The sequence below is a fragment of the Anastrepha ludens genome, chromosome 3 (genome assembly GCF_028408465.1).
Source record: "Anastrepha ludens isolate Willacy chromosome 3, idAnaLude1.1, whole genome shotgun sequence".
Taxonomy (NCBI): Eukaryota; Metazoa; Arthropoda; class Insecta; order Diptera; family Tephritidae; genus Anastrepha; species Anastrepha ludens.
This window is the reverse complement of record NC_071499.1, coordinates 89,475,763-89,487,832: the sequence shown is the minus strand read 5'-3', so window position 1 is coordinate 89,487,832 and position 12,070 is coordinate 89,475,763.

Sequence of the window (12,070 nt, the reverse complement as noted above, 5' to 3'; positions counted from 1 at the left end):
AAAATGTTTTGTTTTGGTGTTTCACCGAGATTCGAACCTATGTTCTCTCTGTGGATTCCGAATGGCAGTCACGCACCAACCCATTCGGCTACGGCAGCCGCCGCTTCGATTTACCCCTATCTAAATCTCGAGGGCAACGTCCACCTCTGCTTGAGTGCTAATTTTTATTACTTACTGCACATCCAATTCAATCCCACCGAAACATTTTGTTGGAATTTGTGGTCAGGTGCCTTTATTTTTTTCATATCTTACATTTGCCGCGTTTTTTCTTCATGCACTTCATGTGCGCGCAACGTAACACCTTAATAATTCCCAGCATAAATTCTTAATACAATTCTCCTTCACAACAATTCACTGCACAACCAATTCGAACAACTTTATAAATCAGTCGTGCGTGTAATCAACAGCGACAACATCAGCGAAGAAATGCAGCCAATCGATTGGAGATGAAATAAATTAAATTCGAGTGCCGCTAACTTAGACGGGCTGAGAAACTACCAACAATTCAGCCTGCCAAGCAACCAACCAACCGAATAGCCAAGCTGACTAACCAAGCAGCTAACCCAGATAGTTTGGTCAGACAGTGCGGCAATTATTGCGGCCAAAGAGGAACCAAACAGCAGAAAAGCTAAGCGCAGGAATGCCAAGAAATGAAAATGAGAAACAACACTTCAAAGTAAATGTAATAAGTGCTCTGTTCATGAGTACGTCGCTGATGTATGTATGTATGTATGGTATGCATGTGGTGGTGTGGTTGAGTATTTATCATTGAACGTGTCATCATTATAGTTGCATGACTGTTGGTGGTAGCATGCGGTAAAAGGGGAACGCAATGAAATGAAACGAATTCATCAAGAGCAAAACTTAATACAACAACAATTTATATGAGCATCTGTGTGGCACCTAAATTGGTAATCCCACCGCCAGTAATTGTGTCGGTCATTCAGCCAACATTTAATTCAATTGAAGAAATTGACACGATAATGGGGGAAAAGTCGGCAAATATGGTTATCTATGATGAAGAGCGCAGTCTATATGTTTACACATACACATACACATACTATATATGTAAATGGAAGAATGAGGATGAAAAAAATAAAAAAATAAAAAGAAATAAACGAAATTACATAAGAGGCGTTAAATGGAAAAAGTTCTGCAGTTAACGACAAGAGAGAAGAGAATTGCAATGTTTAGCAGAAAAATAAGAAATTAATAAGCTAACTGCTGCTAAAGTTGGACCAGATCTTTTTTTATTTTTATTTTTTCAAGTTAAAGGGAGAATGCTGAGAAAAGTGTTTACAAAACTAACCAACGATATATATAAATATGTATGTGTAATAATATTTGTTTAGTACGCTGTTTTTGCAACCCTGCTTAATTTCGCTATAAATGTTGCCAATTTCAATTTTTGTTGTTTTGAAAGGAAAATAAAGCAAATACTTCTATAGTTATTTATCTTATAGAGTTATCGAATGCAGCAACACAGTGATGATTTCAATGATTCCCTTTTGGTTATAGGGATGACACTGCATGGGACTCTAATAGATCAAACGTCAAATATTTCGACAAAATCATGTAATTTAAGTAATGCAAAGTCTGCAGAAAATAGAAGGGCTGTCCTCTTTTGTGTTTGATGTAAATAAATGAGAACTCCTACAACTCTACCTATTGAATCTTTAATTGCTTAACAAGAATTGTGCGCTTTATGTTCATTTTGCACGCGCACTAAAATCATTTAATGATTCCCGAAATTTTTTTATTATAATTAATAATTAATTATTTTATAAAACGGTCTTCTAACTTTTTATTATGTTTAGCAATTTAAGCTCATAATCGCTTTAGGAGGTCTGTAGAAATTAGTATTATGTTTTAGACTTGAAAGAAATGAAATTAAATGAAGTCAAAATATTTAGTCTGGTCGGCAAATGAGCGCTTACTGCTTTGCCAAGGAATTGAAATTTGAAATTTAAAAAGAAAAGTGTTAAAAACCAATTAGGTATGAGAAATCACATGCATTGTATATATATTAGGGATCCTAACGTGTGTGAAGTCCCGAATATTTCGTGACTATATAGGAGCTATATAATTGGCGCTTATACCGTTTTATTCGATATTTGGCCGAACTCCTCCTATTTTTGGTATGCGTTCTATGCTGCCTTCGACCGTCAGATGGTTTTTTATCAGAAACTTTTTCATGGCAAAAAAACACTATCGAACGTTTGCCAATGCCTGCCGAGCGGCGACCACTCTTAGAATCAAACGTTTGCTATCATTTGTTGTTTCCTGTCCGAGGTTTCGAACTTGTGCAGTTTCGAATGATAGTCACGCACGAACCCATTCTGAAACAGTGGCGACGACTCCGGTGCCAGCTTGTACTAATTACTTTAAAAATATCCCGAAATCCTAGAATTAAATTTTTCCGCTTATATTGCCAGCGTCGGAATGCAGGATAAAATCGATGAGAACCTTTACTTCGCTAGATATATTAACCAAAACCTTATCATATCTTACTCGCACTCTGAGTACCATCCTGATCATGTAAATTTTTTCTAACTCTGGAAGAAGGGCTAATAATATATCGAAACGAAAGCGCATGGCGACTATCGACCGATTACAATACTTCCATTTTGTTTTTAGTTATTGAGCGTATCATTCACCGTCAGATAAACTCTTTTCTAAGTAGGAGTTCCGTCGGAGCTCAGATGTAATAGGAGCTGCACGATACCGCTCTTAAAACTATATGAATTTTCTTACTTTATTTGAACATTTCAAATCGCTTGAGGATTATCAACTTTTTATCATAGAACTTAAACATTTATTTAACTTCACATGTAGCATTATGGGGACTTTTTGAAAAACTTTGTGGAATGTTTGTGTTAAGGTATATCAAGGCCAACATGACTTCGCTTCTGACTAGTACTCGCAGAGCCTCCTGGATAACAAATTCGGATTTAGGAACCCCAAAAATGTATACAAAAATTTGTCAAAATTTTTCCGGTGAATATTCTATGTTTATGGGGGGCCTCTACTGTAAAACTTAAAAAAAATCGATTTTTTACTTTTTGTTGAAACATACTCAGAAACAACTCCAGAATGTTCCATGAAAATCTTAAAAAGAAATCTTGAATAGTTTTCAAGTTATAAAAGTTTTAGCAAAGCAGGTATAAACTGAGCGCTCGAGCGGTTTACGGTCATATGCTGTAAGTATGAAAAATTGTTTAAGCGTGTTTTTCTCGAAACCACGTTTTCAAAATTGCACACATCACAGCTCCGTGAAAAATTAACATATCAAGCTCAAACTTTGATAGTATATTTTTAACAATATTTACTAGTTTTTAAAGCTATGGTGGGAAAAAATTTATTATTTATAACCCCTTTTTTATAAAAAAATGACAACAAAAAAATGTCGATTTTTTAAAAAACTTCAAAAATTTTACAAAAAAATTTTTTTTTTGCAAGTAATAGGCTTAACAACTAAAAATAATGATATATAATAAAAAAAATTTGGTTTTTTTTATTTCAGATTTTTTTTAAATGGGCGACAGTGTGGGCAGATTTCAAAAGGCGTTTCGGGGGAGCGGCTGTACAGCTGCAATTTTGAAATGAAAATAAATTTAAAAAATTTTTTTGTACACTCAAGACCTGTGTTTATGTAACCCTAAACTTTTTTTTACTAATTAAATTAATACAAGTATGAAAACAAAATCCATGAAAATTTGATTTTTACAGTAGAATCCCCCCTTAACCTTGAACTTGCATTCAATTGAACCCCAAAAGGAGAAATAGACAACGAGTTCAAACTCAGCAACCCCAAAAACGTTTATATTAACTTTTTGAAATTTCTCTAGTGAATATTCTAGGTTTATCTTTGAAAAATATAAATTTCTAAGTTTTTAGGTACTTAGGGGAATTAATTAGAATTTGAATTTTGTGTACTTGTTGTGATGTATTACTGGAACTACAATAAAAAAATGCCAAGGCGAATTTGAATACAAATAATTTTTTGTTTTTAAAGGTTTTCTGAATGTTTCGTAAGACTACCCCTATTCAAGTGTGTTTTTTGATATAGTCAAAAAATTAAAATTAGGGTCTAGACAATATCTTCCAAAATCATTTATGAGCATTAAAAAAACTATTAAAATTAAATTTGTCAAAAAATCTCCACAGTGTATCGCCGTAAATAATTGTGAAAATATGCTTTTATGAGAGACAGTTTAAGTTTAGATGATTAAGTTTGCGACACTTTGTATAACCTTGGCGAAGACCTTGCTACTCTCAACAGAGATAAGAACAATCATCTACATACTTGAGAATTGTGAAAATATTTTTTACGCGAGCACGTCTTCTGGCACTGTTATTAATGAAATACTCGGCAATGATTCATTAGCCGAAAACAAAAGCTGAGCTAAGGATTGATTGAATGAATACTGTCCCTTCCCATTAGTTTACATGGGAGTTATAGCTGCTAAAATAAACTCAGAATTCGGAAAATATCTCTTCCAAGTCGAGTACGGACGTACAAAATTAGATTGTTTCCACTTGATCTGTGTGTATTAATTGAATGATGAAGTACAAAATCGTTCAGGCATCATCAACCTCAACCAATTGGCTTCAACAACTATGCATAAAGAAGTGAAGTGAGTGGGGATGTAAATGGGCAAGGAATCTCCTGCCATCAAATAAAGAGTTACTGTAATCGAGTCTCTACATTCACTTTACTGATGCCAGTTTTCATTTTAAAGTAACAGTGGACGCTGCTTACTTGAGAAATGGTATTAATATCGACATGAACATCGAGTTTGAAATCCAAAGGGAAATCTCTCTTGTAAGGAAGTTCTATTTGGACCAGCAAATAGGAAATCTTAAAAGTCCCTCTTCTTTATGGGGATCCGAAGGTCTTACTACTTTTGTTTTTAATAACTTTTATGCGGCTCGTTCACCAAAAAGCTTTTCAGAAGATTTTCGAGTTTTTATGTGGAAAAGTGGAATAAAACCCTCAGCCATAGTAGCGACCCTGTTGTATTAAATATACATTTTTGCTTGACTGAGACCGAAAAAAAGAGATATGTAATCGAAAGCTTTTGCTTATTGTAAAATAAGGGGACTAAAATTTGGAAAATTCGTGGTTTTTTGCTTCTAGGCTCGTTTTCAGAAGGTTATCACGTGGATTTATTTAGATGGTACCTAAAAAAGGTAAAGACCTCCTCTGTGCTAGAAATATGAGGTAGAGAAGGACTTGGTGTCTTCAACTGGTGCCGGTTAGCACGAAAAATAAACGTAAGCGCTTATCACGTCAATCAAAAAGAAGAGGAAGGTAAAGAAGTGAAGTTTTATAACAAAGATAATTTTAATGTTGTAAATATTCTAATAATTAAAAAAAAAACAAATTGAATTAATTATAATAATAATTGAATGAAGTAGTTTTAAAAATCTCTATTTGGTAAAATGTTCATCTAAATATAAGACTGCGCATATATTGGACTGAAAGCCACAAGGTTTCAGCAAGATGGCGCCACGCCACACATGGCCAGAGAAGCCATATCGATACTGCTTGGCTGGGTGGTTCAAAAGTAAAGTCCTTTGAAACAAATCCAGCGACCACTCAACACTAAAAGAAAGCATTGGTCGCGAGGTAAATGGTATCCTGAAATTATTTCTGCAGCGAGTGGCACAGAGTACTGGGGCCAGATTCCAAAAGCGCATCCGACGTAACGGTTAAAATTTACAGGAAATAATTTTTAAAATTTTGAAATAAGGTCCGCACTTGTCTTCTTTGCAATTGTTTATGAAATAAACTTTTATCATAAGTAATTCCTTTTTAATTCAGATTTTAACTCCTAATTGGCGGCCGCTGTAGCCGAATGGATTGATGCGTGACTACCAGTCGAAATTCAAAGAGAACGGAGGTTCTATTCTCGGCGAAAGACCAAAGTGAAGAAAAAGTTTTTTCTAATAGTTGTCGCCCAGGCTATGGCAAACCCCCGAGTGTGTTTGTGCCATGAAAAAGCCCATAATAAAAAATATCTACCCTTCGGAGTCGGCTTGAAACTGTAGGTCCCTTCATTTGTGGAACACCAACAAGGCACACGCCACAAATCGGAGGAGGAGCTCGGCTAAACACCCAAAAAGGGTGTATGTTTAATTCTTAATTCTGCCACTAAATACTCTGTAGTTTTGGTGGTCTATAAGGGGATCTTTATTATACCCTGCCTGTCATAGTCTGTACACATGTATATTAGGCCGGGTCGATTTGTGGGCAGGCAAAAAAATCGCCCATTGCTCTGTGAAAATCATATTCTAGGGATCAAAATAAGAAACTTTGCCGAAGGAACCATACCTCTAAAACGAATTCTGATGTCCCCCAATTTGGGTCGAACTTTTTAGTTTCTTTTCTCATGTAAAGGCATGATGATATTTTGAAATGAGTGTATGGGGAACCCCCCAGAGGAGTTCCAGGGGGTGTGCCACTGGCATGGGTGGATCGACCGTCCAAAGTAAGTGGGGGTCGGTCATACATTTGGACTCGATTGGAGCACTCTAAATGGGTCAAAGTGGGATTTTTTGTTCGACCCAAATTGGGGGACAACAGAATTCGTTTTAGAGGTATGGTTCCTTCGGCAAAGTTTCTTATTTTGATCCCTAGAATATGATTTTCACAGAGCAATGAGCGATTTTTAAATCGACCCGCCCTAATGTATATGGTTAATATTTGGACTTTTGACTTTGGCGGGTTGCTATTCCTCGTAGACGAAATGAGTTCAAAGCCTCACCCACATTAGTGGCTAGTGAATGTCTTCATCGGCTATAAACATTTCAATTCTCTTTTTATATTTTTACTGCTTCTGCTTATATTTACTGTTACTTTGAAGAAAGTCAACATTACTCCATAGATTTGTTCATTGAAAATTTATTAGTTTTTTTCTAATTTAATTTCTAATAATGTAATTATTTCTTGCATCTACCGCGTCTGAAATTAAAAAACAAAATTGTTCAAAAGTAATATTTGACGGTCTTAAAAAATATTTTGCAACTCAATAAACTCCTCTACAAGTGAAGTGTCGGCACATGTCAGCTCAAGAAGAAATCGGGAGAACACCCCAACTAAACCAGCAAATTTCCACAAGTCGAAATAATAAAAATGAAAAAACACAAAATGCGAAACACACACACATACATATGCAAGTAAACGCAAGCCGACAGCAAGCTGTGATTTCATTTAGCAGCACAGAAGATAGACACACGTAACCCCCTGGGGAGTCTATAGGTACGAGTATTTACTACAGCTGGAATGCATTCAAGAAATTGTATACACAAAACTTTTTAAATTTCTGCGTATTTAAACTGTCAACGTAGAATTGCTTGCCGCTCCAATTATTGTTGTTGTTGCTTATCCATAGTAAATATATCCTTGTAAAAAGCTGTGTTCAACAAAAGCTTCTGCCAGCAGCAACGGCGGTGGCGCCTGTTGATACCACTGTGGTTGCTTTTGTTGTTTTTTGTGCGTGTCTGCGCCAGTCGAAGGCCAAGATTTCACTGATAAATGTAAAATAAATAAGATATAAACAAAATAATAAAAAAATATGAGAAAATAAGAAAACGAAATTTCTCCAACATTTTACACGCCACCTTCCAGCAAAGCGTGTGCCTATGCGTATGAGCTTAAATTTTGGTGCGTGGGACAATGAGTGGAAATGAAGTATAGAAGCTTAAGAATGAAATAAAAAATAAAAGGAATAACAACAAAAATAACGTCAGCTGTGCAGATGCCCGCAGTGAAAATAAATATTTATGAGTACACAACATTAAAGTATCGAATCATGCGATGGTACTGTGCCTGGGGCGGTTCGATTGCTAGTGAGCGTGTGTGCGCATTCAAATATACAGTAAAGTGCAAAACAGATGTTTCACAGTCGTGGATGTAATTTGTTTAAGTACATAAATAGTATATGTCTATCTTACATAAGGTGCTTACTTCTTTCCAGTGTCTGCCTTCTTTCCAGCCAAGGGACTAAAGCTATTTTACATTTATTGAGAACTGGTTAAAAGGACACGTATTTGCGTTTTTACGTAACTTCTTTTGAAAATTTTCCGTTGTGTTTTTTTATATACACAGGGACGCTAGTCCACCAGAACTAAGCTGTAATATTTGAACAAATTGATCCAAAAGTTTACATTTTTTTTCGATTTTGATGAGCTGAAAACTTAATATGGTTTTTAATTCCTGCTATGAGTTCAAATATATGTAGGTAGGTAGGTGAAAGGGTAGAAGTACCACTCTAGCACTCTACGAGTAGCATTTAACGCTGTTTTAATACCGTTATGAGATCTCCCACACACAGATATCAGCATCCAGAGCTGTTGATGTAATGGAGAGGATTGATGGGACTTAGGTTGGCCCCCAGTGACCTTAGTTTCTAGCTGCCAAGCCCGGACATTTACAGAGAAAGTGCTCAACAGTCTCCTTCTCTGAATGGTTCCCACGGCTTTTGCCATGGGGATTAAATGGTAAACTTAGCTTTTATGCGTCTGTGTCGATCGTCTAAGCACCGGTAAACACACCTGCAAGTGTGGAAATTGAATGGCGTGGAGTCCTCAGGATTTTCTGAGAGTTTTGTCTATTGTACTGTAAATGGAGCTATTTTGCGCTTTCCTGAGAAATAAGTTGTGCAATTCACCTTAAACAATAGGCAGGGGGATGTCCATGACCGGGTAGGAGGTCTCTGGGACCAATTCAGTCGACTACTTCCAGGTAAGCGCTTCAGCAATTTCATTTCAGTCTATGTTCCTATGTCTTGGAACTCAAATCTGAGTAATGTTTCCTGCAACCCAAAAGATTTCATTGTCTCTTTGCAGGACTTGACTTGTTTGGGTCTTACCATGGTGTCATAAGCGCCCTGATCGCGGCTTGACTATCGGGAAAAATGATAATATCACTCTCGCTCCCATGTTCCGTAAGTATTTTGCATGCTTGCAGAATCGCAAAGATTGCAGTTATAAAGAAATATATTAATTGGCTGATTTAGAGAAATCCCCTACTCCGATTATCGATTCCTTCTTGGAGCCGTCAGTGGAGACAGATGTACTAGCATCGGTACAGATTTTCGCCTCGTTCCAACCCTGTCTACGTGGAAAGATTGCCTTGGCATGACCCTCGAACTCCACTTTGCGGATAGAGAGATCTGTACGAAGTTTAGAGAAGTCTCTAAAAATGTTAGGATGCCACTTGATAGATTGTCTCCAGAGGTCTACATCTTTTAACACATCGATGGAAGTAACGTAAAAGCCGGGGGGAAGTAAGTGCAAACCAATATTCGGTGATGCCAATATAAGCAGTCCTTTGTACTCTCCCCAGTTTAGTGACATTATAGCCCTTCCAAACCAGGCATCCGTACGTTAAAATTGGCTTGAGTACCATTTTTTACCGAACACAGATTTGCAGGAGTAGAAAGCTGTACTGATCTTCTTTAATCGATGTGTATCTTCTGACGGAGTTTGGAGCAAAGAATTATTCCAACAGCTTCCGATGAAAGCGGCAGAACGTGGTTATTTACTTTGGGAAGTCTAATGTGTGGGGGTTTATATTTTCTGGTAAATAGCACAGCTTCGTTTTGTCAGAGTTGACTTTGAGGATAAAACTGGCAGCCCAGCGACTGAGTGCAACAAAATATGTGTGCTATTAGATTATATAACTTCCAATCGCAAATATATAGCTGAAATCCATGAACTATTTAGTCTTAGCATTTACCAGCCTGAGATACTCTGCGTCATAGCACAGTGACTTATTGACAAGTTCTGATAATTTATTTCTTTCCTATTTCATTTTAGTAATTTCTTTTCTCGTTCCTCCAACAAAAACCCAATAAATCCAATTTCCAAACTTTGTGTAAAATTAAAAACAAAATTTATCAAATTTTGACTAAAATTTCATACTTTTCATTCACTCCGACGAATTTGGGTCCACTAAAGTATATGAGTACGGCTGCGTGCTATGGTCTGTCTGCAAGCGATTCGCTATATACGAGTAAATGTACAAATTAAATGAATTGAAGGTACATTTTATCAAACCATTTATTTGATGCAGCTTAGCTATCAGCTTTGATGTGCGTCCAAATACTAAAAGTTACAATAATATCTTCACTTGAACCTAAGCCATCACTTCGAGCTGGGCTGCCGTTGCTCTGCCCACGTTCCCACGCTAGATGTGCTGACTTAGCTGTTCGTGTAGAATATTTGGCTACTTTGGTGCAACTAATCTGTGTGGACGTTGGATATCTCACGATAATTTACATAGTACATATATTTAAATCCATATAGTGGCGGTGTTAAGAGTTTTGACCATGACATAAAATTGTTTGCTGCTCTTTAAGAAGATATCAATAAACTCAAAACTTAGAAAACCTATTATTATTATTAGAAGGCCATTACGCACTGCGACCAGAGCTGATCTATTGTGAAAGGCCTATTTTGTAACCCTAGAGTTTTAGGCTTTTTAAAAATTTTAGCACAATTTTGGGTTTGTTGTTCCAAAGATTGCATGGAGATACTACGATACCACCAAGGTGGTGAAGTCTCTGTCTGTCCAACGCAGGACATTCACAAAACACATGTTCTGAGCTTTCTATGTCCATTTCGCAAAAGCGGCAGACATTGGTCTCAGATAGACCAATATTATTTAGATGATACCTCAGGCTGCAGTGGCCTGTAAGAAATCCTGTTAAAAGACGCAGATCTACTCTGTTTAGTGAGAGAAGTTTGTCAGTTATTCCTTTTTTGGGACTTAAGAATAGTTTGGCTTGACACTGACCGGCACAGTTTAGCCAGTGTGCGACAAGCTTTCTTTCTTCCCATTTCCTAAGGAATTCATTAATGTGACCTTTTGTGAGTCCACAGAAAGGCTCAGGACCAGTAAGTTGCATATTTGCTCCTTGTTTTGCAAGGTCATCAGCCATTTCATTTCCCTCATGTCCTTCATATCCCGGTCCAGCATACTGTTACTATGCTGAGGTTCCCTAACGTGTTGAGAAGGTTTAGGCAATCATTTACCAATTTGGAGGTGATAGTTGTTGATAGAAGGGCTTTTAGAGCCGCTTGGTTATCTGAAACTATGTAGATGTGAGTACCTCTCATTTTCCTGCTAAGGCATTCTCTCACACATATTTCAATGGCATGTATTTCTGCCTGGAATATTGTTGGGTAGAATCCCATCGGAATCGATTTTTTGAATTTAGGCCTATTGATTCCTGCCCCTGTTCTACCATTTTCCAATTTAGACCCATCAGTAAACCATAGCTGGGAGCCAGGTTTGAAAGTGATAGAGTTAGTTCTCCAGTCTGTGCGTTCATTAATTATAACTTGCAAGTTCCTGAAGGGTATTGGTTTGGGTGATAGTATATCATCCCTATGAAGAATGGGACTATGTAGGAAGTCTTCTAAAATCTTTAAATGTCCCCATTTTTAAGTTCAGATATACCTTTTAATCTTAAGGCACTCGAGTGAGCTTCCCTTTCAATTAAGATTGGAAGCGGTGGTATGTTCAGGAGCACACCCAATGCATCCGTGGGGCATGCTTTCATAGCCCCTGTAGTACCAACACATATCAGGCGATGCAGTTTGTTTAATTCGTTTGCTGCCTTTCTTTGTTTGACCTTGGGCCACCATGCTAAGGATGCATAAGTGACTATGGGTTTCACAACTGTGGTGAATGTCCAGAAGGTCATTCTAGGGTTTAGCCCCCATGTCTTACCAAAAAGCCTTGTACAGGCAAAGAATAATAGTAATAATAGAAAACCTAAAAATAGTTTATGATTATGTAAAATATTTATTGTATTTTATAAAAATGACAAAGAAGTGATCAGGTATGCTTTCTTAAAGTTCTTGAAAAATTTTACTTTTGAAGAAGGAGTGGCAGCTTTATAATGTATACAGCTAAAATATAATCTATCGATATTGATGAAAGAGGCACTCATTAAATTTTAAAATAAATACTCCTGTTTACTTCAAAAGTAATGTTTTAATACCGATCTCAGAAGGGTCTTCTATATTTGGTTCCAGAGGGTCTGGAAATGGGGGT